At 37.4% G+C, this 27,658-nt stretch overlaps 1 protein-coding gene across 2 annotated transcripts in view; it reads right to left on the reverse strand.

Annotated features, from left to right (window-relative positions):
* Nucleotides 1-25,423, reverse strand: part of LOC150107959 (prominin-1-A-like) — a 566,181-nt gene extending 540,758 nt beyond the window's left edge. For both annotated transcript variants that reach the window (XM_090390573.1, XM_090390570.1), the window contains exon 1: nt 25,246-25,423. The gene's annotated coding sequence lies outside the window, so the exon portion shown is untranslated. The remainder of the gene's footprint in view (nt 1-25,245) is intronic.
* Between the last annotated feature and the right edge of the window lie 2,235 nt (nt 25,424-27,658).

Here is a 27,658-nt window from a genome sequence, read left to right on the forward strand (position 1 = left end):
AGAGTTTCTGGATTATCCTTTAGCCCACCTATGGTACTAATACCAATGTACTATATGTTTGCAGTATTTTGTGGGTGAGATTTGTTCTTTTTTAAAATATGAAAGTTATTGCTACCAACTGTGCTACGGAAAAGTTGGTCAAACTATTTGCACTGTAATAAGAGGACAGCTTTAGGAAATGTACAGATAGAAAAATAGGTAATATAATTAAGACTAAGGTGGTTAAAAGTAACTTATCAGATAGATACTGCTGAAATACACACACACGGACAAAGAAATTAGCGCACCAAGGAAGCATAGGATTCAACTGAAATTCTATTGGTGTAATGATACAGGTGAGTGATGCACATGATGGCCAAAACAGAGCTGAAGGACAATTACAAAGCGATTAGAAAGGATGGTTGTCTTTTGGAGATCTTAGTAGTTTACGAATAGATTCTATAAATATGATGGAGTTTATAATATTCCATGTGCTTGTGGCTCTAGTTACATCGGACAGACTTTGAGAAGCCTCGAAATCAGGCAAAAGGAACACATTGGTTATGTGAAAAACAACAGACAGGATATTTCTGGCCTATCGTCTCATTTCTCTACAACTAACCATGTCATCGAGTGGGACAAAAGTTGTTCTCCTTACATAGAGGAAGATTACCATTCAAGAATTTTCAAAGAAGCAGCCACAGTCGCCCGTTCTACTGTCAACCTTGACAGAAATCAAGGCCTAATACTCCCAGAGATATGGAAAATCCTAATCAGAACTTTAAAAACGAAAGAAATGAACTTTAATACAAACTACAGAAAGTTTCTTGGCAACAGCTAGCTAACCTTGTACACACGATACGTGTTTCATGCATATTCGATACTATTCTATTTGTAATTATTCTAGTCAGTTTTTTTACAGTTATTTTTGTCAGTTTTGCATAATTGTGAGATTGTTTAAACTTATAAGTGCCCTGAAGATGCCAACAGTCAAAGTGTGGCAAAACTAGTTGGTTCAGTTTAATAAAATTGATCAACACTTGATCTGTAAACCAAATATTATTATTATACTAATTTATGATCAAGAAAATACCTTCATGAAGAAATAGAGTATTTTTAAGGGAGTATAATTTGTCAAAAGTAGCACAATTATCAGGGCACACAAATTAAGGCGGACCTCATGCAATAAGAGTTCATTGAGGTCTAGAAATACTGTTGCTAAGTAGTGAAATCGTTTGGCACTTACTGAACATATCTAATATTATAATAATGTGCTTCATTTTTTAAATAAAGCAACTTTCCACAAGGAGATATACAGTGGGTGGGTGTATTTCTTTTCCCTCCTACTAATAGAAGCTCAGAATAAAATTTTATATCCTATAAAAGCCATTATATGATGCATATGCTAATTTCTTACCTTGATTCAATATATGCCATTTGATGCGGTAGGATACATGCCATTCTATGTGGCAAGAAGTGGGAAAAACAATGGCTATCTCTGTAAGTTAAGGAGTATGAATAGCAAGAATGCACAAACAGCAGCTAGATTTTCTTTTGGAGTGAGCAAGTGGAATGAGTTGCCATGGAAGTGTGATTACATTATCTAACCATAGATAAAAATCTTGATTCAGTAGGATTACATCTGATAATGTGCTTCATCTTAAAATCGGATTGTTTTTTTGGTTCTAACCAAACTATTATGATGGTACTTTAATTTCATAACCTATCATTAAGTCAGGTAATCACTACCACTTCTTATACAACTTAACCAAAAATAAGTCTACAAGCTATCTTGGAATTCTATAATAAAATTTTTCATTTCATAATTATGAACCAGATTCTACAATTTACAAATCATCCAACTCCTGGAGAGAATGTCCAATAGTCCTAATAGTATTCAGATTAGGAGTGTCTATGGATACATGCTCCTATTTCTGGCCTACTGCTCAAAAATATCCTGATAATGCTCAAACAGAAGCAAAGGTAAAATAATTATGGCAGTAAAAGACAAGCTAAAATTAAAATTCAGTCATGCTCACTAAACTCCTTCTGAACTACTGTACCTGTACATGGTATTGATGATATAGGTTTTATCTTTTACATGCAGGGATGATACAGTTTTACCATTACCAGTTCAACACCACTGCATGTTGGCTGGTGACTTTTTTTTTTTTTTTTGAAGAAGTCACTCCACTGCAGGAGCAATTACTACTATTACTACCAGAGACCTCCTAGGAGTCAGGGACTCATTAAGGGAGACTACATATCATCCACATCAACTTTGTACCTTTTCCTAAATTCATTTACACTACCAGCACTCGTCACTTCCAAAGAGGCAAGCCATTCCAATCACACATTGCACTCATTTATTAATAGGGAAATATTCATGTAACAAACACCTGTGGAGATGCTCTATAGATGAAAACCAAGTTGCTCTGTTTTGTGCCGGATAGTAAATGTCAGATAATTCATTAGGGTCATCTTAAAAATAATAACAGTAAATAAAATATAAAAATTGCTTATGTATTGCCCAAACTGTTTGCTCTGTATCCATTATCCTAAAGAGAGCAAGATACTGAACATAAGGTGAAGGTGGATGATTAAAATGGTGCCCCAACAATTTTTTTTAATTGATTTTATTAGCATCTTTGCCAACTTTCTTCATGAATGATGATGATGGTATTAAGAATGGGATCTTGCCATGTATATCCTAATATTCTTTGAAGGCATGCTGTCCAAAGCTATTGATATTAACTGCTTGTTGAATAGTGATGCATTATGTCTGAGCATCATATATATATGGTTTGAATGGTGATTTTGTACAAACCAATTTTGGTATTTGTAGTGATTAGATTGGATTTCCAGATATTAGTTATACTTATGGAATTAAAAGAGCTTTCTGCTTTCTTTTCACTATGTCAGAATATCAACATAGAACCAAGGTAATGAAAATAATTTACTTCAAGAATTTGGTCATTTAGACTACTATTTCCTTTTATTCTGTTCTTTAGGACTTTAGTTTTACTGCTATTGACTTATGGAATTGAAGAGATTTTAACCCAATCAGTGTTGCATTTTTACATAAGTTCTCTGTGGTTATGGGCAGGCTAAATGTTAATCAGTGTAACATCTGCAAAGCAGACTGCTTATGTCTGTTTGTCCAGCTGATTCTTCAAGAGTTATTCCATACCAATTTCCTGGGTATTAGAATGAATAATCAAGAGTAATAATAAAAAAAAAAGATAGTGCCAAAAAGTGTCTCTTTCTCCATGAAGAACTCCAGTGGAAATAGGAGTGTCAGTCATCTCTCCATTAACCATTATTCAAGTGATAATTCTGATATGGTTCTGCTATTGTTTGGATTATTTTCAAAAGGTATGCCATAATAACTGAGAATTATGAGCATTCTTTGTCTATTGATTGAATTAAAGACTTAAGAAATGTATGAAGTTTTTATAACTTGATCCATCCATAGCAGTGTATGTGTTCAACAGTGCTTCAGTTTTTCAAGAAAACCTGCTTGATTTTTGAGAAGAAGAGGTGTCACATATGGTTCAATTCACTTTAGAAGTATCCTGTTATAGATTTTCAGTGTGGTAGGAAGTAGTGCAATTCCTCTGATTTTCTCAGTCGTTTGTTTAAGATTGACTTTTTTGGGTATGGGAATCATTAGGCCTTCTCCCCAATCTGATGGAATGTTGGATATAGCTAGAGCTGTATTAGATATTTAACAATTGTTTCCAAAGCTCTTTTCCTCTATGTTTAATAACATACTGTCCAATCAAGATGCTTTCTCATTCTTGTGGATTTTTAGTGCACTTTCAAATTCTTTTAATTCGTGCACTATAAAATTGTTACACATAATGGGAAGTTCTTTTTGGATTATTATTTCTGTCCAAGAACCTATAGTGAAGTTCACTGATGAGTTATTCAATAGCTGTTTATTACTGCTGCTGAAAGATAAGTCATTTTTTCATGTTTTAGTCAATAATATTAGATTAATTCATTGCAGTTTTGTTTTATATATGGGTGTGTGATTGAATTATTTAGTTTGTAAATAAACATACTTTTTTGTATAAGTACAATATTTTAGGTATAGCACCCTGTGTGCTAAAACAAATTGTGGCAAAGAAGTCATTGTTGGGCAATTTGAATTTAGATGATTTAGTATGAGAGAGAGAGAGAGAGCATGAAAATTAAAAAATTTATAGAAGGAGAGTGAAACAGGTGAACAAGTTTGTATTAAGTGTTTTAACAGAAAGTGCCAGTTAGGTGGTGAGAATGAAGCAAATGTTAGTACAGCAGATAGTATCCACAGTAAAATGGAAAATGATAATGTTGGAATTAATACTGAACAGACAAGAGAATGAAAACTGACATAATGAAGTAACATGCTTGAATGTTATCCTTCACAGGATAAAGCATTATGTAGGTGGAACTGAATGATCAGAGAAGTACTTAACGAAGATATAACAAAAATGTTTCCCTAGGGCAAAAATTAATGATAATAGTTATGCCATCTGGATGTAAAATAGCAAACCAAAAGAACTAATTGTCTTGGTTGACACTAATGATCCAAGAGGTATTCTATAAGGGAGGATGTGAAGGAGCTGTTGGACAAAGCAAAAATGAAGAGCATAAAGGTAAAAATTGTAAGTCTCCTAACATGCTATGATAGAGGTGAAATAGGGAGGAGGGCACTGATAGCAAATACACAGATTGTGCATAAGGAATGATGTAGTTTGTTGACCTATGGCCTGTGTTTGACAGAAAGGATTTGTATACAGCTGATGGACTGCATCTAAATGGCTTTGGTGTTAGATGCCTAGAGAAAGCTTTGTTCATAGAGCATAATGAAGTGCATATTCAGGAAAACTTAAGAAATCAGAGTGAATGCAGGCAAATGTGTGTGAAAGCACCAGTCAGCAAGTGAGTGAAAATAATCAAGTGCAGAATCTAGTCTCTCAAGCCAAAATATTGAATAGTACAGGTCAATTCAGGAAGTGAAGGTGGTTGGGGGCCTAAAGGGTTGCTACAGTTTCTATATACTAATGCCAAAAGTATCAGGAACAAGAGTGAGTCGTTTTTTGATGTTGGTTAGTGCAACCTCGCTAAAAGTTATAGGCATTAGCAAGAATTGGCTAGCAGCAAATTATGTAGTTACAAGGATAGAATATGAAAGGATTTAGTATTTTCAGAGAAGATGAAGATAGGATGGGGAGTGGGATATGACTGATAATAGCAGATAAATTGCAGCCAAAAAGAATATGAGACAGGTAGGAGGGTGGATGTTTATTTGAAGCAGTCTGGTGCAATATCAAGGCCAATAAGGCAAAATATATGGTTGGTTACTGCTATAGTATCCCAGGGATGATTTGGCAGATGTGCATCAGCAAATTAGTATGATGAGTGCAGGTCAAGTGATTATTATGGGAAGGCTTCAATTATGGAGATATAGATTTGAAGAAATTACTTTATTTTATTATTATTACGGGTATCTCCATGGAGTCAGCAGACTCATCGCGGGAGACCCAAACTAGCAAAACAATCTGTCATATCTCTTCTTGAATTCATTTACAGACGAAGAGCTCACAACTAAGTCAGGCAATGAATTCCACTCATTCACCACCCTTCAGGCAAAAAACCTTGTTCTGACACCTTTGTTAACCACACTCTTCTTTAATTTCCAGAGATGACCTCTTGTTCTTCCATCACTATCACACAGCTGAAACATTTCCCCTGCATCAATCCTATAAAAACCTTTTAGTAATTTGAATGTTTCTATCATATCCCCTCTTCTTCGCCTATCAACCAATCTCTGCAATCCACAAGCTCTCAATCTATCAACGTAGGGAGCATTTTTTATATCACTCACCAACTTGGTCACTCTTCTCTGAACCCTCTCCACAGCCTCCTCATCTCCAAGGAATCCAGGTGACCAGACCTGAGCACAGTAATCCAAATGTGGAAGTATCAATGCTTTATAAAGGGGAATAATAACCTCTTTATCTCTGGATGTCAGTGTGTTCCTTAACAACCAAGTAATCCTATGTGCAATCTTGGACACCTTAGCAATGTGTCCTCTGAACTTCATCTCCCTATCTACCAATACCCTTAAGTCCCTAGCCTCATCAATCTCTTGGAGTACCTTTCCATCGATGTAGTACACAGCTGGTAATCTTCATCATCATCATCATCATCAAATTCCTGCCATGTACCCTCAAGGGGTGTACAGGATATGACAGTACTACATGAAAAAATTACATCATTACTAACTTCCTATCCACAATTTTCCTCCAAATCAGTCTGTTACTTGTCAAGACTCCAACATTATCAGATCTTATATTTCTATCGTCTAAGGCACTTTGTACCGTATCAATCCACCTATATCTTGGTCTTCCTCTGGGTCGTTTTCCTGCCAACCTGGCAGAGAACACTTGTTTTGCTAATCTTTCCTCTCCCATTCTATTTAAGTGACCATACCATCTGAGATTAGCTCTGCTAACGCATTCCTGGATGCTGACAATGTCAAGTTCTTTCCTAATATCCTCATTTTTAATATGATATTGCCATTGATGCCATCTGTTCACGCCTCTAATCTTTCTCAGGACTCTCATATCTGCGGTCTCTAGTCTTTGGTCAAGTGTTTTACTTCTGACCCAGCTTTCAGATCCATAAGTTAAAATTGGTTTGAACACAGTCTTGTATACAGCTAATTTAGTGTTCCGACTAATTTCTTTCTTATTCCATATGAATTTATTCAATTGACTTCCCACCATACCAGCTTTGCTGATTCTGTTGTCTATTTCTATATTTAGTTTACCATCTTCAGTAAAAATTGTGCCTAAGTAGCTGAAATGTTTTACTTGTTCCACCGGTTCTCCATTCACAACACAGTTGACATTTTCAATGATTCTGCCTATTTTCATTGTCTTTGTCTTTTTATTGCTGACCTTCATACCATATCTATTACAACAGCTATTCAATTTAGTCAGAGAATCTTGCAGACTTGTAGCGGATTTATTTAGAAGTATAACATCATCCGCATAAAGCAAAGAGCTGACATTAACATCTCCAATTTTGATATCAGGTTTAATGCCACATTCCTTCATAATGTGATCCATATATATAATGAATAACAGAGGGGATAACGTACATCCTTGTCTCACACCAGATTTAACATTAAACCATCTTCCTGTACTTCCTTCAATTCTAACTGCTGACTCACAACTCAAATAAAGACTAAGTATTGCTTGATATAATGCCCCATTGACACCATATAACTGCAGTGTATTGAATAGCTTCTCTCTTGGCACCTTGTCATATGCCTTTTCCAAATCGACAAAACTTAAATACAGATCTTTGTTATATTCCCATGCTTTCTCGACTATTTGTCGTAAAGTGAAGATCTGATCCTGACAGCCTCTATTTGGCCTGAATCCAGCTTGTTCTTCACCAAGCTTTTCTTCCACAATTCCTCTCAACCGTTTCTCAAGTATACTTGCATAGATCTTGCCAGGAACACTCAGTAGGGAAATACCTCTGTAATTCTCACATTCAGTTTTATTTCCCTTTTTATATATGGGTACTATGAGAGCTCTACTCCAATCATCGGGAATTCGTCCCTCTGTCCAGGCTTTCTGAACTATGCAGTGCAGCCACTGTAAGACTCTTATACCACCATACTTCAGCATTTCTGGTCGAATATCATCTACTCCTGCTGCCTTTCCACATTTCAAGCCTTTGATGGCTTTTTCTACTTCAAGTATGGATATTGATTCCTGACTGCATGCCTGGTCAGTGTTTTTTACCACTGTGCTGTCATCACTGCTTGTTTCATTTAGCAGTTTTTCAAAGTAATTACTCCATACTTCAAGGATATCTTTTTCTTCCGTTTTCATGTCACCTTTATCATCTCTAATTCCTTTTACAGCACTCTTTCCTCCATTCCTAAGCTTCTTCAACAACCTCCAGAATATTTTGCCACCTTCTTGATATTTATTTTCTATATTCTTGCCAAAGTCCTCCCATGACTTTTGTTTAGCTAGTTTTACACACTGTTTAGCTTTCGTACATTTGTCTCTGTATTCTGTAAGAGTAAAAGCTGACTTATTTGCCAGGAACTTTTGATATGCTTTCTTCTTTTCCTTCACTGCCTCTTTAACTTCCTGTGTCCACCAGGGAGTTCTGATTTTTTTATCCTTGCACACAACCTCACCACATGCCTCTCTGGCAGAATCAATCAATGTTTCCTTCAGAGTTTGCCACTGAATCTCCAAGGTTTGATTCCTGTTCTCAAACTCTTTCATTTTCTTTTCAATAATATTTCTGTATTTTAGTCTACAATTCACATCTGAGAGCTGCTCAACTTTTATTCGCTTTAAAACTTTCTTACATGTTATTCTTTTCAATATGAAATTCAATTTTATCCTGCTCAAGACTAAATAGTGATCACTTCCAATTTCAAATCCTCTGTACACTCTGGTGTCCTGCACCAGGGAGAAAACATCACTATCAACAATAACATAGTCAATGAGACTTTTCTTATTCCTAGCCTCTTCTCTCCATGTGAATTTGTGCACATTTTTATGTTGGAACATGGTGTTAGTAATAACCAGTCCATGTCCTGAGCAGAAATCCAACAGATATTTGCCATTATTATTAGCTTTGCTCTTTTCTCCAAATTTTCCCAAAATATTTTTGTATGTCTCACAATCATTTCCTACTCTACTATTTAGATCCCCAACAAGGACCAACTTTTCCTTTTTCATTGTGTCAGTTGCTTTTTCTAAAGCCTCAAAAAATTCCTCCACTTCTACCTTAGTAGAACCTTCTGTGGGACCATAGGCACAAATAAGTCTCATTGTCCAGTTCACCATTCTCATATTTGCCCACATTACTCTACTTGAGACTGCCTGCCATTCAAGAAGATTAGCCTCGTATTTTGTGTTGAATACTATGGCTACTCCTTCTTTTCCTTGATTGTCATTGCCTGAATATAACATTTTGTATTTATTGCTCAGAAAGATCTCACCAGTTTTGGTCTTTTTTGTTTCAGTCACCCCTATTATGTCGATCTGGTACTTATCTAATTCCTCAGCTAGCTCCATTTCTTTGCCATTCAGGCTTCTTACGTTGATAGTACCGATCTTTAACTCTGGTGATGTTGAGTTGGGGTTTGTTTTCAGATTTGTTCCAGTAGCTGACTTTTCGCTGTTCGCCCTGGTTCCCTGGCGAAAACAACGGGGGCCTTGTTTAACCGGGCGACGCCCCAGCCGGCATGAAATTTTGTCATGTTGTACCATCATTTTTTATTTTGGTTTAACCAATAAGAATACAATTTGGTCGGCTAAATCCCAAATTGCCAGCCCATCCTCGTTCGTTCAGTATCAAAGTAGATACCCAACAGGATGCACCACGAGAAGGTGAGGATTGGACATTAGGTCAGAAGCCCTGGTCGGTTCTCCGCATTCCTTTAAAGGCTATGTGGAGGTCTCCTCTCAGTTATACAGCTTTGACCCTTAAGCACCCCTGGTAATCTTTTAATCCCAAAATGCATGACTTTACACTTTTCCACATTGAACTGACATCCATTTTCTTTTGCCCATTTTACCAGCATATTTAAATCCTCCTGCAAACTTTCAACATCAGCTTGATTTTTTATTGCACTACACAACTTTGCATCATCAGCAAACAACTGAATATCTCCCTTTAAGCCGTTTCCTATATCATTTATATACAAATTAAACAACATTGGCCCAAGCACAGAGCCCTGAGGCACACCACTGGCCACCTGCCTCATTCTGGACTCTGCTCCTCCATACACCACCTTATGGTATCTCTCCCTGAGCCATTCTCCTATCCACATCACCAATTTAATATCCATTCCCATCTGCTCCAATTTGCGTAACAGTGTTCTATGGGGTATCCTGTCAAAAGCCTTAGCAAAATCCAGAAGTACCACTGTGTAGCCAGTTCCTTTGTCCAACTCAGATGTTATTCTATTATGAATAGTTAATAGATTGCTAAGGCAGGATCTACCTTTAACAAAACCATGTTGGCCTCTATAGAGTATCATATCCTGATCCACCCATTCTTGAATTTTGTCTTTAACCAATTTTTCCAATACTTTTACCACTACTCCTGAGATGGTGATTGGTCTGTAATTTAATACCGCAGTTTTAGAGCCACCCTTATGCAAAGGAACCACTTTGCCTAACTTCCACTCCCTAGGGACCATACCAGAGTTCAAACTTAAATTAAATATCCAAGTAAGAGGGGTTGACAATTCATTTGCACATTCACGCAACACCCGAGCTGATATTCCATCTAAGCCTACCGCAGTGTTTGCATTTAAGTTTTGCAATATATTTAATACCTCTGATTCTTTAGCTTCAATTCTCACATTAGGTATTGCTGTAGGTATAGAGATATCCTCACTTGGGTGATAGACTTTTGAAAAGTGATCACTCAGTAACTCGACTATTACATCTGATTTTGTCACCTCAATACCATCAGCACCCACTAAGGTTATCCTTCCGAAGTCATTCTTCCTCTTACTTGCCACATAGCGGAAGAACTCTTTGGGATTACCTTTGATCTCTTTGGCTAAGGTCTTCTCATAATCTGATTTAGCTTTTCTTACTATGCTGGTAACCTTCCTAGCTTGAGCCTTGTACTGCTCATGGGTGTACTGATCGCATTCCTCCTTGTACATTCTCCATAACATTTTCTTTTTTTGCAGTTCAAGCTTGATACTACTGCTCATCCATCTAATGCCTGCCTTGTTTGACCTCCTGACCATGGGGACGCAATCTGATATTGCTTTCCTCAGATACCCGCTGATTTTATCCCAAGCACTGCTAACATCTTTCCCTTGCAATATGTTCTGCCATGGGATGGCTGCAAGCTCACTCCGAAGCTTGTTATAATTGCCTAACCTGTAGTTCTGTACATACCCCTTCTTAATAGAAAAATCCACAGATTTTGCAACCTCCGAAGTCAATACCACATGATCGCTTTCACCAACTGGAGGTAACGAGGACACCTTACTTATGCATATAACCTCTGAACCAATAACCAGGTCCAACACTCTCACACCACGTGTCCCTTCAGTTATGTGCTGTTTCAAGTAATTATCTCGTAGAAGATGTATGAACTCCATTTCCTTTTTGCTACGTGATATTTCCTCCTTCCAATTGATATCACCATAATTAAAATCCCCCATAATAATCACCAAGCCTTCACTCATTGCACTAAGTTGCTGATGCATGAATTCAATATCTCCCCCCGTACTCCCTGGCCTATAGCAGCATCCAACTGTATATTTGGTTGCATTGGTCACTATTTTGCACCAGACTGCCTCAAATGAACTCTCATTCACATGTCTATCATCATGATATACTACTTTCTTTGGCTGCAACACATCAGCTATCATCAACAGTACTCCTCCTCCTGTTCTATCTTCTCTATCCTCCCTGAAAATACTGTACCCATCACATTCAATTCCAGTGACCACATCTTCTGCTGACAGCCAAGTTTCACTAATGCCTACAACTTTTGGTGAGATTTCACTGACTAATGCCAAAAATTCTTCTCTCTTATTTCGAATGCTTCTAGCATTGGTATACAAAAATTGCAGATTCCCTCTAGATCTTGTACCGGCTTTAGAACTGATATATAAGTCACTAACTACCGTAGTCCTATGCCGATTTTTATCCCCTCTCTTCTGCAATTTATTCTGCCTATAAGGATCAATAAATACACAATCAGTGCTAAAGTTTCTCTCTCTTACACTCAACCTTTTCAATATTAGTTTCCCTGCCCAATAACTTCAACCTGTTCAGAAACTGTACTTGAGGCAGCATGTGATGGAGGGGACAAGGTACAAGATTATTGCACCTGGTCATAGAATCAGAAGGACTATCCATAACTAAGGTGGCCACATTGCCTCTGATTAAGGGCAAGTGACCCCATGGTCTTGCCTTGGGAGAATAAATAATGAAGAATACTCTGTGAAGGAGGAGTTATTGCAAGAAAAGGATGTTAGTACTGCATGGGAGACAGTTAAAGAGCATCTAGAGAAAGCTATATTAAATTCTATACCTAAGATAAGGAGGGTTAATCAGGTAGGAGTTAGATGGATGAGTAATATCATTAAAACAATGAGCTTCAGAAAATGAAAATGCTATGGAGGGTAGTATATATTAAAATAAAAAAGTATATACTCTCCACAGCTAGGTACATAAAAATTTGTCAAAAAGAGAATTTGGGAATGGGTGGATAGGAATATGATACTCTATGAGGAACAACATGGCTTTGTATAGGGTCGGTCATGCCTTGTAATCATTACAACTTTTTATAACGAAGTGACAGCTGAGATAAATAAGGGAAATGGCTACACAATGACTCTGCTGCATTTTACGAGAGGCATCTAACCAATTACCACGTGGAACTCCATTATGCAATTAGAACAAATTGGGATGCACATAACACTGGTTATATAGATAACAGTGGCTGCTGGAAAGATATTAAAAAGCAGTATATGGAGGAGCAGAATCCAGGCAAAAGCTGGTAGCTAATGGCATGCCACAAGGTTCAATGCTAGTACCACCACTGTTTCGTTTATGAATAAATGATATAGGAAATAACTTGAAAGGAAATATTCAAGTGTTTGCTGATGATGCAAAATTTGGTAGAGTAGGCAAATAGGCAATGTGAAGAACTTGCAGGATGATTTAAATAGGTTATCAGTAGGGCAAAAGATAATGGATGTCAGTTTAATGTGGAAAAATGTAAAGTCATGCATTTTGGGATAAACAGATTACAAGCTGTGTACCACACTGATGGAACTGTACTCCAGGAATTAGATGAAGCTAGGAATTTACTGGTGGAGGTGGTAGACAGAGTTGAAGTGTAGAGGATATATTGCAAAAAGGTAGTTCATAAGATTACTAAACTATTGAAGAACACACTAACAAAGTAGAGACAAGGAAGTTGTTATTCCTCTTTATAAGACCTTGATATATCTACATCTGATTTACTGTGCTCAGGTCTGGTCTTCAGAGTTTCTTGAGGATGAGAAAATGGTGGAGAGTATTTAGAGGGAAGCAACCAGGATGGCAAGTAGAACATTCCCTATGAGGAACAATTGAGGGTGTGTGTGGACTGCAGAAGTTGGTTGATAGGTGAAAGAAAAAGCAATATGATAGAAACATTTAAGTTACTTAAAAAAGGTGTTATAGGATTGATGCAGGAGAAATGTTTCAGCACCTAGCTAGAGGAGGATCCCTGGAAATTGGAAATTAAGTAAAAGTGTGGTTAGTAGGAACATGAGGATTAGATTTTTCACTTGGAGAGTTGTGAATGAATGGAATGTATTTCCAGAGTCTGCTGTTAGCATTTTATCTGTTAATGGAGTTCAATTAAAATTCACCTGGTTTCAAGGAGAGGTGTGATGGATTGCATGTATAAATTGGGTCTCCCATGATGTCTTCCGACTCCATGGCAATACCTGTATACAATAAAAATTTTTTGAAGTGGTTCTTCCACACTAAGAGTTCATTTTTGTCTTCAGGTATATTACTATTTTTAGTAAGATACCTGAAGACAAAATTAGCTACCTGGTACATTTCTCTGGTTTTATGAGTATTTTGATATAGTTATAATTTTTGACAGATAGCCTGAATGTGATTTTTCCTGTTTTCAAAAGGCTACATATAATTGATCATTTAATTCTTTTAAATAAGCACATAGATTGTGCGTATTTTTGAATCTTGTATTGCTGCTTAATGGCATTGCATTTCTTTATTAGTTCACCAATTTCCTTTGAAAAGATGAAGCCTTATGACCAAAATTTTTGCTGCTACTTTATGGATGGATTGTACAATATGAGCGAAGCTCTGGAATGGTCCTTCGAGTGTTGGGCCTTCTGTTAATTTGTTTTATAGTGATTCTTCACCCTTCACTACAGAAAAATCTAGCTTTCATCCCTTTTTTTGAGTGCATTAATTCAACTTCCATTGATGCACGCCTCCCTGCCTTCCATAAAAAAGAAAAATTCTCTTTACTATATGACCCGGTCAATAGTTTGAAGGTTTATCACATTAAAATAGAATAGTGTCCTCTTCACCCGCCACTATTTATCCACTTCAAGTTTTCATATCTTTAGTGTTACTAATATTTTGAATGACAGTTCAGAACTAACACAACTAAAGTAGCAATTAAAATAATTACAGTGGTGCCTCACAATTCGACACTAATCCAACGCCAAATTAATGTCGAGTTGCAGGATGATATTTCCCCATATAAGTCTATGGAAAATAGATTAATTTGTTGTCGGACCCCCATCCCCCCTAATGGGGGAGTGGAAGAGAAATACACCATATTATTTACTTTACGTATTTTACTATTGTATAATATACTAAATTACAAAATACACTATTGTATACACAATACATACAATCTATTAGCCTTAGATGTTGAAAGGAAGTCTTCTTTATCCTATAATAAATTTATTTTGCTCACACTTTATCCAAGTGTGAGCAAACAAAGTTTGTGCCTGAAAGTATCTTCAGGACTGTAAGTAAGGTGGTACAACACCAGGGCAACTCGTTGCAAAGGCGGAGCAAGCTACCAACACTCCCGTCTCAGCATCTCCCATAATGCAAAACACATCTCCTTGTGGATATGTCTGATGTTATGCATTAAGGGAAGGGCCACTACCCAGACTAGTTTCGACCTTTATTGAGGTCTCTTCAGTGGGAGCCAGGCCCAAGCTGAGATACTAGGCAGAAGCATTCGCAGGTCATCTCTACCTATAGGAGTTGCCAAATGGTGTGCCACCCTTTTTTAATAAATTACTCTGGATTTAGAGAAAGATGTTGAAAGTTTATTTTTCACTTGGTTAGAGTATAATAAATTTAGTTTAATCCTTTATCCAAGTGTGGGCAAACAAAGTTTGCACCTGAAAGTATCTTCACATTGTCATAACTATCACACTTGGATAAAGGATTAAACTAAATTTATTATACTCTAACCAAGTGAAAAATGTCTCATCTCTATGTCTCATCTTTGCTTGAACAAGGATGAGGAACTGTTCAAAGGTGGACTGTCTCTCTCTTTTTCAAGATGGTTTTGAAGTGATGCATGATGGTGTTGTTGAACAAGTCTGTCATTCTACTCACATCAGCAGTGTTGGGGGTGCCATTCCAAACAAACAGACTGCACCTTCTCCCAATGGAATAAAACTTCTTTAATGGCAGCTGTTGGCATCGGCCCTTTTTCCCTGCCATCCTCTTCTTCAGGTGAAATTCCTCTTTTTCTCTCTCTCCTTTGTTTGCTGTTCGCTGAGTGCTCCGAGTTCTTCCGCAGTCAGTTCATCATCGTGATCCTCCACAAGCTCTTCTACATCAGCCTCATCAACATCTTCTATGTCAATATTCTCCACCATCAAAATGATCTCTCGCATGGCTGCAGCTGATTCTCCAGCTGCCTGATTTGCACCGTTGTCAACCTGAGAAAAATTAGGAATGAGTTTCTTCCACAATGCACGAAGGATTCTCTATGTCATTCCATCCCAGGCAGTTTTAATAAATGAAATGGCATGGAGACTGTTGAACTCTGTCCTCCAGAAGTCCTTCAGTGTCTTGTCAGAAGAGTGAGTCATGTTGAAAATCCATGAGAATAAAGCCTTGGTGTAAAGTTTTTTAAAACATGCAATCACTTCTTGATCCATGGGTTTATTATTATTCCACAGGGTTGGATCAGTGATGTCATGTTTGGAGGCAAGAACTGGATTTTGATGAAGTCAAAGTCAATTTCAAGAATGTCCTCTAAGTCTTGAGGGTGGGCACTAGCATTGTCAAAGATCAAAGGCAAATTGTTGTCAGTGAAAAGCTTCTTCACGCTCAGGGCAAACACCTCAAAAGTCCAATCTTTGAAAACTTGCTGGTCTACCCAGGCTTTTGCACTGGATTTCCACATCACTGGCACTTTGGACTTAATGATTTTCTTTCCAAAGTACCAAGGATTTTCTGAATGGTAGACCAGAAGTGGCTTTAGTTTAAAGTCTCTGCTTGCATTTGCTGCCAATAACAAGGTAAGCCTATCTTTCATAAGCTAATGTTCTGGGAGCTTCACTTCTTGCGTGATGTAAGTTCAATTTGGCACGTGCTTCCAAAATAACCGAGTTTCATCCCTGTTAAAAATTTGCTGTAGCAGGTAGCCTTCCTTCCTGATTAAATCTTCAAATTTTTTCACAAACTTTTCTGCAACTTCTTTATCTGCATTGGCAGCTTCCCCCATGAGAACACTATGGATGCCTGTTCTACCTTGGAATCTGTGAAACCAGCCTCAACTTGCTTTGAATTCCTCAGTTTGATCTGAGGTACATCCTGGAGTTTTCTTCTGCAATTCTTCAAAAATTAACCTAGCCTTCTCACAGATCATTGCCTGAGTTACTGGATCTCCGTTCATCTCTCTTTCTCTAATCCAGGTGATAAGCAGCTTTTCCATCCCTTCATTGATTGAAGATCTATTCTTGTCAGAAATCTTCACTGCACCAGCAGACATCCATCCTAGCACCCATAATCTTCTCTCTCTTTCTCTCTCTGTTTTGAAAAAATGTTGCCACAGTTGACCTAGGAATGCCATTCTCTTGAGCTACATCTGTAATTGTTTTACCTTTCTGCTTTATCTAAAATTTCTTTCTTCTTCTCTATGCTCAACCAAGTGTGCTTCTTTCCTGAATTATTCCTCTGTTCACTTCTCTTTGGACCCATTCTTAAATTTCACTCAAAAAAATAACTGCAGATGCACAAAACTTTTACTTTCTGAAAAATGCAGAATTGAAAATTAGCACAAACAACAAACGCAGCCCAACAAGAAATTACATCGCACAAATCCATGCACCCCGTGAAATTCAACTGTGGAATTGCGAGGCACCACTGCACCAGATGATTCAGATTCACATATCATTATCTTCAGACCTCCATGAATCTGACTTCATGGAAGTCTATCTCACATTTGCTGTGCCTTAAATACATTCACTGCATGCATTATTCCAATCATTCACTACTGTCCATGCAAAAAACCTGCTTCCTTCTCCGTTGCTCACATCCTCCTTATACAGTATTTGGGAGTGACCTCTTTTCCCTTCAACTATCTCCTGCCATTCTATGAAAAAACTTCAACATTAATACAATAAAAACCCCTTACTAACATATATCTCTATCATTCTCTCTCCTCCTATCGACTACACTGCAAATTGCATTTTCTTAAAGTGTTTTCATACTAAACATTCTAGAGACCAGAAACCACCTTACTTTTCCTCTGGACTCTTTCCAATTTCTTTTCAAATGAAAAGAAATTGGAAACGTTTCGAACACCAAGTGACTAAATCTGTGACCAGAAGTCATTAACTGGTGTAACCAAGGCTTCATACAATGGAACCATAATCTCCTTCCTTCAAGTCAGTCTCCTTGGAATCAGTGCCAGAATTTGTGCTATCCTAAAGTTTTACAAGACATTTTATCAATGTGAACACATTGTAAAGCATGTATTTTCCATCAATCCATTTCTGTATGCAAGCCCTTTCTAACTTTTCCAAAATCCTCACACTACCACTCCAACAATATGGCAAGCTAATAGTTAAGTCTATGCATCTCCCTCTTGTGCAATATGATTATCATATATTTTCACTCCTGTGGAATCTTCCCTGTTCAGTGACTCAAATTATATAGCCTGATCACAAGGAACACTCTTCATCTGTGCTGATATTCTATCATCCCATCTCCTCTTGCCAAATTCTTATTTAGTTTGTGCAACAGCTTTAGTACCTCCTCATGCACCCAAGTTTCTTCATCCAATGAAAAGAGCAGTGAGATCAATGTTGCATACACCAGGTTAATAATTTTTAGCAAAATGGGCACTCATTAGTTGAACAATCTCTTCAACATCTGTCACTCACATACTATCTGCAATCAGTAGATATTGTTTCACACTTATTCATTCCTTTACTTGCAACACAATGATAGAATTCTTTTGGGCTGTCTTTAGCTTGCAGAGCAGAGCCAGTTTCTTTTCATGGTCGTACTTAGCTTGCCATACAATAATTTAACTATTCTGGCTTGCTTTTTTATGATTTTCATAGTTTACATCATCCTTCCACATCTTTTCCTTAAGAATTCCTTGCTTAAGGTTACACATCGTTTTCACTCCTACCCTATTTATTCTTTGAACTCTAGAGACAAATTCCACTTTTACCTCATTTAAGCATTTTTTTTTAAATGTCTCCCATGCAGTATCCTAATCTATCAACAGATACCATGGGACAGAACTCAGCATATGCTTCAGCTGGTCATATACCTGCTTTGTAGTTCAGCATGTAACTATCTGAATGGAACATCCAAAAATTGAGCCACTTCAAGTCATTGCAGCATGATCACTGTCACCAGCCAGAGACAAACAGAACTGTTGCACTTTAAATGAACCCCCCCCCCCAACACTACAATCAGATCTAAAACTCTTTGACCACGAGTTCCTTATGCTGCATAATGCTTGGGAAAGTTGTCTCGCAACTGCTGAATAAATTCAGCTTCATTCTATTAAGATTTTGGCACTACTCAATCAATGTTTGGATAATTAGTCATCCATGATGATGTTTACTTAGTAATACATTCTGTCATCACTAGCAACCAATCCATTAGATCTGTAACAGTAACTCACCAGGTATTTGATCTTATTACACTCCACCTCATCAGATGGCTTCAAACTTAATGCCAGATGAAAAACTTACTAGTATTGCAGTCATAGTTTTCTACCCTAACTGCATTCAATATCATTAGCAGCACACGCTTCCTCCTCTCCTGTCTATCCTTCCTAAAGTACTGTAACATTTACACTCAATACCAGTTAGTATATCAGTCTCTGATAGCCAGGTAAAACAAATGTCCAGAATGTGAGGCCCAAGATATTGACCAAGGTAAATAGTTTGCAAAATGGACAAGTATGTACTTTGAAATATGGACAGTCTATATCAAAAATGGACTGGTGGCTAATATGTTATAACAGTTATAGAAATGATAATCTTGGCAAATTATTTTCTATAAGTCACTTGTAATTGTTTTATTTTCTATGTGTATTAGCAGCCTGTAACAAGTGCATTTTCTGTAGTCTGATGATCTATTCATTATTTTTTTTTTTCTAAGAGGGAAATCTTGTAAAGAGATATCCGATAAGCCTTTAGACAACTATTGGTTTAAATGATTATTTACCTTTTCTATCCAATGATGGGGTTCAAACCTCCCGGTTAGCAGTTTACAGCCATTATTCATGCAACTGACTTGCCATTCTTCTGCTATGTCTCCAAAATGTAGGAATAAGTTATGTGTTCATGGGGCTGATTTGCCTGCTTGTGGGAGAAAAAGTCACATTCCTTAGAGAGAGAAAAATCCTACCATATTTCCTATCCTACCTGATATTTCCTTAGTTGAAAAAAAAGTACTGGTGGTAGATGACTAAAACACCACTTGCCTTGCTTATTTGGGGGGTTATTATTGCCTTGATTACTGCCATGCTTTGTCTCCAGAAGAGAAAGTTTGTTCCCACACTTGACATGCAGTGAACGTGATGCTTGACTGAATATCCACACTAATAATTAACTAAGCAAAATTAATGCCCACAACTTAAATTTGATCAGGTCATTATGTTCATTATCTATTAGTAATGCACCTGTGGAAATATTTCCTATAATGAAAATTATGTAATGATAAAAGAAATAAAATTAATAAATTAGTAAAAGGCAGAATTATGTGTGAGTACTAATTTTAAATTAGTCTTGCTAAGTTTTCTGATTTTTATCAAAAATAAAAAAAAAGAGGCGGGGAATCTATATTGAGCCTCTAACTCAGTAGGTATTGACTAAACCCTTTGGTTCGATTCCCATCCATGATGGGAGGAACCTTTATCTGGTCTTTTGCAACTAAAGGTGAGTTAGTCTGTCTCCTATGGAGGTAGGGGGTTTTTCACCTGGAAATTCAGGTTTTTAATCTCCCAAAACAGGCAAACCAGTCCTGTGAACACACGTCTACAGTCATAAATACTTAGAGCAAGGAAAGCAATGGGAAACCACCTTTTTCCCTAATCATTCCCTGGTAAAATATCATATTGCTATCCATAAGGTTGAGGACTAAAATAACAACATCTACGCATTTGCCGGCTTGGTTGGCCGAGTGGTTAGCATATCTGCTCTCCAGTCAAAAAGGCTACAGGCTCGAATCCTACAGTGGGCATGGATGGTTGCGATTGTCTGAAAATACTAGCGGTGGTGGGCAGTAGATGGAGATGGTGCGGATGATGGTAATTGCAGTTCACCGAACTTCATGGATTGAGTGGTGGAGACTAAGAATTTAAGATTGATGCCCTCTCTCGATGAGTCTTTAGACTCATCGGAGGTGTCATGTAATAATAATAATATCCAAAGGAAATTTAAAAAAAAGATTACTTCTTTTTAAAAATAAATGTCATAAATAAAAAACTGATTATGAGCTCATTATAAACTAAATCAGCGAGGATTAATCTGCAATTTTGTGATGATCTTTATGCAATGCAAATGTAAACAATGCAAACTAGCTAGAGTCTGAATAATATTAGCTGAAAATTTAATAAAGTATTTAGGGTAAAATTACTTTGTCAGCATGAGATAAAAAGTAACAGTTTATGCTAGATGAAACAGTACAAAAGCATCATTTGTAACTTGAGAAAAAGTTGTTCAGAGGACCAAAAAACATCTATATCAATGAGAACTCCAACAGATTACATTCACAATATACTCCTGCCATAGGAAAGGTGCGGGGTGTCCATAGTTCAAAAAAGTAACCTTGCTATATGACAATCCATATCACTGAAAGCTGAGTAAATTGGACATATGTTGCTCATAATGTTGAAGGACAAGGTAATCAATATTCTTCTGATAAAAACAAACTCTCTGTCACCACTTTTTTAAGAAAAGAATATACCAAGTATTATATAAGGAGTCATAAAACAATGTAATGGAGTTTCTGATATTTTTCAATGAACAACGATTTAAAACAGCAATGCGACATGTTTCAGACCATATTATTATTATTATTATTGTTGTTGTTCCGGGCAACTCCAAGGAGCCGACAGACTCATCGAGGGAGGCCCTAACATCATGTCAAGAACAACTATTAGACATTGACACAGTATCTATCATACCTTGCCTTGAACTCATTCATGGTCGTAGCACCCACAACAGACTCTGGAAGCTTATTCCACTCATTCACCACTCTCCAAGTAAAAAACCTAGCTCTAACACCCTTGTCAACCACGCTCTTGCCCAGATTCCATGCATGGCCCCTAGTCCTCCCACTACCAGTCATATTTTCAAAAATATCTTCTGGATCAATCTTGTAGAAACCCTTCAGTAATTTGAATGTCTCAATCATATCACCCCTCCTTTGCCTATCGTCCAATCTCTGCAACACACAAATCTTCAACCTATTCTCATAAGGTTCATTCCACAGACCTTCTATCATCTTGGTCACTCGTCTCTGGATCCTCTCCACTTCCTCCTCATCACGAAGAAACCCTGGTGTCCATAACTGGGCACAGTAGTCCAGATGGGGTCTTATCAAGGCTCGATACAGAGGAACAACAACTTGTTTGTCTCTGCATGTTAAAGTATTTTTCAGAAGCCAAGTGATTTGATGAGCTGATTTAGTCACTTTTGCAATGCCCCCCCTAAACTTCAATTCCCTATCCACCAACATTCCCAAATCCCTGGCCTCATCAATCTCCTGGAGTACGGTTCCACCAATGCGATATACTGCTGCTATTCTTTTCACCCCATAACCTTACACTTTGCCACATTAAATTGACATCCATTTTTCCTAGCCCAGTCCTCCAAACTATCCAAATCATCCTGTAAAATTTTGACATCCTGTGCACTCACAATTGCTCTACCCAACTTTGCATCATCAGCAAACAAGTGAACACTTCCTCTCAAATCCTTTCCTATATCATTGATGAACAAATTGAAAAGCAGTGGTCCAAGAACAGAGCCCTGTGGCACACCACTAGTCACAAGCCATCTTTTAGACTCCACTTCTGCATAAACCACTCTCTGGTATCTCTCCTTCAACCACCCTCCTATCCATCTCACCAACCCTATATCTATCCCCATCTGTTCCAGATGACTGATTAGGGTTCCATGTGGTATCCTGTCAAAGGCCTTGGCAAGGTCCAGTAGTATCACTGTAAACCTATTACCCCTATCCAGTTCAGCCGTCACTGTGTTATAGAACGTGAGCAAGTTACTGAGGCATGATCTACCCTTCACAAAACCATGTTGTCCCCCATACAATATCCCATTTTCATCTATCCAATCCTGTATTCTTTTCTTGACTAATTTCTCTAAGACCTTGACAATGATTCCTGATATGCTAATCAGTCAGTAATTTACAACAGCAGTCTTGGAACCACCTTTATGCAGTGGAACTATTTTCCCCTCTTTCCACCCCCTCGGTATAACCCAGACCCGAGACTCAAATTAAACAAAATGGTCAAGGGTACTGACAATTCTTTAGCTGCTTCTCGTACGACACGAGCTGGTATACCATCCAATCATATAATATAGTATAATGCAGTATACTCATAAGAATTTCAGAGGCCACTAATGGGCTGCTAATGCACAATATATAGCCTATTCTAGTTAAATAAAACTCACAATCTCAAGGTGTGGCTCACTTCCAATCAGTGAGCAGTGACACTGACAAAAGGATACTTTTGTAGTTGGAGGACATTCCAACTAGATCTACCAGGTGAAAGGTCACCATCACCTGGTTAAATATCACTTGCTTACTAGGAGGCATGAAGCAGCTGATGTTATGGGTTGAATCCCAGAGAAGAGGTTCTGGCTTCCCCCCCCCCCCCACACACACATCAACCTCTTAACATCCAATGAATGTGAATGATACCCTTCAAAACACTGCAATCATACAGTGGAGATCCAGAGCCTTCCCCATCTTTGTAAAGATGAGTAGTGGGACTACATCTTGGACTACCTTCCAAGATGGGAAAGTAAAGCAGTTCTGCAAGCTGGGTGCCAGATAGATTTAACCACACTACCAGCCAGGACGTATATATACGTCCACATTTCCATGGATGCGAAGTGCATATTAAAATTGTAATACCATTGATATTACATTGAAATATATGATGGATAGAAAGCTTTGAGGATGCATATTTGATCTTTAATGGCCGGTAAGGTGGTTAAGAGGCTTCCTAATTATTCTCTCACATCCTACTTGGAAGGAAGCCATAGAATGGTATGCAAAAGGCATTGCTGAGGCCACATTATGGAATGGAAAATGGATTTTCTCTGCATAGGTGAGATGTAGAAGAATACTTCCTCCTACTGCATGTGCATCTGCTTTCTCTTCACCTTTTAAATACCATAATGACACTGTAGTTAAACATTTTCACATTCATTTCACAAATATTTGTGGCATAGACATCTATAAGTGTAACATCACCAGCAGATATCCAAGCCTGATCTTTGGATGAATCCCAAATAACTCTCCTCCCAACAACTCATAGTCCATCTTAACTGCAACTCCTTTTGCCACAAGGGTAGTACTTGTATTTTTGCATTATCTAACATTCCTTGGTACGTGCGGTTAGCCTAGTGGCTGTGCGCTTTGCAACCATATACCTGGAGAAGAAGTGTCCTAGGTTCGATTCCCATCGGAGACGCGAGGAGCTTAAGGATCTTCAGCGTAGTCAAGTTAGCTGGTCTTGAGTATGGACGGTAGAGTTTTTCGTCCAGTTTATTCGGGGGGTTTTCATCCCGCAAAACAGGCATACTGGACCCATGAACACACAGGATACAGCCATAGGACATAACACGGCAAGGAAGGCAATGGGAAACCACCTTGCTTATAGTCACTTCCCTAGTATGGTAGCATAGCTTCCCCTACCTTATTGGAGAGGAAATCATTCCATTCCAATATTCCTTACCAGAACATGCTTAAATCTCTTCTTTTTCGCCTTCCATAGCTAAAGATTTTTTTTGCCTCATTATATATCACTCGTCACTTTCCAACCACTGTCTGTTCTTTGTTACATCTCTTCTATGGGCACTTTCATGTGCACTATTCAGCAAAACTGGCATAGCTACTCAACATTCTTTTAGTTAAATTGCTGACTCACTACTACTCCAATTCACCTTTCATTCCAGCTCTTCAAAAATAATATCAACAGATTACTTTCTCTTGACCCTTATCTACACACAGTATTGATTAAATATAATACTGTGTCTTCCGGCATGTGCAAGCAACATAAATAACGGCTAAATAAATTCATTTCGAAACATAAACTAAGATAACCCAGAATTATTTAGTAACCTCGTAGTGAAAAGTCATGCATTATTACCACAAATCACTAATTACACTGGACAAAAACGACAGTGAGAAAGACTACATTTATTTAATATTCTCTTTATTCATTAAATCAAACTATTTACTAGGAAAAGGCATTTCAAAAAGACGCAATTTCATCCGATTAAGAGATTGTATATACTGAACCTTGTAAAATAATCATCGAATTTCCAAAAGAAGAGGGGGGCGACATCACCTCACACTACGAAGAAGTTTAACTATATGAAAATATCTCGGATGGTCAGTATGGATGATGTTTATTATAGCTAGAATGTTGTACGCAAAAATGTCAATCGTTTTGTAGCCACAAAAGCACCAAATGAGATAGTCTTGCAATGATTTCTTAAACATCCTTCAAGTATTTAAACAAGTCTCCCAAACCAGTTTGACTCGATTATTACTTAAGTAGAATTTGACTCTTCGTTTCTTTCTCTCAAAAATACACACACATATTCAAACACTTTCTCATATCCCAATACACGTCTTATTGTTGCTGCCTTTCCAATAAAAGGCAACACATAAGATATTTTTTTTTTTTTTTTTTGTTTCCGAGATCAGACGCAAATATCTGTGTAACTAAGCGACAGCATTCGAGCGAAGCGCGGTTTTTTCCCTTTCATGTTTCATCGCACAGTGTTAAATTGCTTGGTTAAAACCCACATATTAATATTTTTATTTTAACGAAGATGAAACTCTGCTGATAACAAAGCTGCAACATAAAGAAGTCATACCAGCTGAGGAAAGTCATAAAAATAGTTCATTCCACCTTAGCTATGTTTACAAATAAAAATGAATCGGCATTTCATACCTTTGGCTGTATATCACAAAACACTTTCGTCATGACATGCTTAATAAAGATCAGTGGAGTAAATTTCTGACAGAACGCGATGCAAATTTATATGGCAGTCAATCAAAACACACGTCAAAACATCCACTTTCAAACAACTTTCTTGAATCCTCCGACACAGTAAAGATCAACTCCACATCTGCACGCGATTCCTCTATCTTTTGTAGCATTCTTATAGTGACACACAAAGCCCGCCACCTATTGGAGAAAATCATAATGACTCAAATCCTACACGGAGGATATGAAAGCATGCGGGTGGTTTGAATGATACTAACAGTCTGCCTGCTTACACAGTTTCAAAATTCATGTCACATCGCAGTAATATAATGATTCAATTTTTATACCTTTTAATAACAAGTTCTCTATGTATAAGAAATAGACAAGCCTACAGAAAATGAAAAATACATTCAAAAAAATATTCGTAACTATTTTAACAGTAAAAGCAAAAAACGTGGTTGAATGTTTATGCATGTGATAACTTAGGTTATCATAGTAATGGTTTTATCAGTGTCAATTTGTTACATATGAATGTTATAAGCATTGTGCTGAGATGCACTTTTGAATAAATTTAGTGAAAATTTTTAATTGGGTTCACCAATCTGAATGAGTGGCTTTTCTAAGACTAAAAATATCAACGTTACGGTAATATGTTACACTAATCAACATTGAGTGTTTGTATTATTGGCATGACAAAAATTACCGAGGAAATAATTATTGGATATGTTTGTGCGATTATATTAAAAGTACTTCAGTGATGATTTATCAATATGTGTTAGATATCCATTTGGATGCTTCTTTAAAGTTACGGATGTAATTTTTCTGCTAGATATTTTTGAATTTGCATGTGAAAAATTGTATGTTGGTCATACTTGGATCGTTTATTGGCTGTATATGTTTGTAGCGGATAGTGGTTGTTAGGCCTAACAACCGGATTGGTTGTATAGCGGACAGTGGTTGTTAGGCCTAACATTGTATCTCTCTCATTGTACATTATTTAATGGTTATGCATAATAGTTTACTTACATTATGAGTTAGTTTTTATGAGAATGGAAATAAAGTTGCTTTTGAAGTGGAATGATAATCAGGCCACTGTGTCCAATATTTATAAGTGCTTGCTTTCTAGTGAATCGCTTATTGATGTAACTTTAACATGTAAAGGATTCAGTTTAAAAGCTCATAAAATAGTGCTTGCAGCATGTAGTCCTCTGTTTCAAACTTTGTTAGTGGAAAATCCATGTAAGCATTGTAATGATTGTAAATATTTTAATGATGTAAGATATATGATATACGGATTTAAAAGTGGTTGTGGATTTTACGGTTATTTCTGGTGTATCTCGTGATCGTTTGCCTGAACTTTTGAAAATTGCTGAAACACATAAGGTGAACAGCCATGCACAACTCATCAGCATTAATTGCCAAGGAAGTAAGGAGAAACAGTTGATCAAATTTCATCGCAACTAGATGAAATGGAATCATCATATGTTGAAGAAGATACTACTTTGTCACCTGCTGCCTTGTTGGATGCTGGGAATATGGAGGAGTGGGATCAAATATCAACACACGCGAATGAATCGGACATACTGAAGAATATGATAGTGATGTAACTTCTGCTACGTTGTCGTCTGCTGGTTTGCTGGATGCTAAGGTTGTGGAGGAGACATTATTGACATTATTGTCAAAGAATAATGCTAGTGGATCTTGTTATGCAGAAGTAGGCGAAAAGATATCAATACATGCTCAGCCACGGATTCTGATATCGATTCCATTGGCAGATCTGCAGCTAGGAATTACACCCAGGGAATCCGCTGTTGCCAGACCAACACTATCGGGCCTTCCCTTGGTGCCTTGCAAGGGAAACTTGCACGAGAACAAGTGTGGTTGTAACAGGAAGGGAAGGAAGGTAATAAAAAAATAAAAACTTTGATGGAAAACAGAAGAGGACCTCCATATCAAGGGATGCTATTTTAGATGGTGGTAGCATCAAAGAAAGAGTGCACTGTCTTGAATATGCAAAACTCAAATGTGTTAGCAACATCAAACAAGAGAAACAATAAGACTGATCATGCACATGGGATTACTGAGACAACGTCGAGCATTGCAAAGGACTTTAGCGGACGTATGCAAAATTTGACAAACCGAGTAACTGACAGTTCATCTCTTGTTTCCCATCCTACCAGTGTTCAAAAAAATAATGTTAGGTGGTATGTTTGCTTAATGTATGCCTCAGACTTTAAGAAAAACATGTGGTATGAAGTTAAGAAGGATTTGTATATATGTGGGAAATGTAAACTTATTGAAGAGATGATACATGAAAACATAAGGCCGAATGTGCATAAAAGCGAGAATGATTCTGGGATGAGTGAAGTGCGGAAAT

This window comes from Typopeltis vanoorti, chromosome 3 (assembly GCF_054136105.1).
Source record: "Typopeltis vanoorti isolate ZY-2024b chromosome 3, IOZ_Tvanoo_1.0, whole genome shotgun sequence".
Lineage (NCBI taxonomy): Eukaryota > Metazoa > Arthropoda > Arachnida > Uropygi > Thelyphonidae > Typopeltis > Typopeltis vanoorti.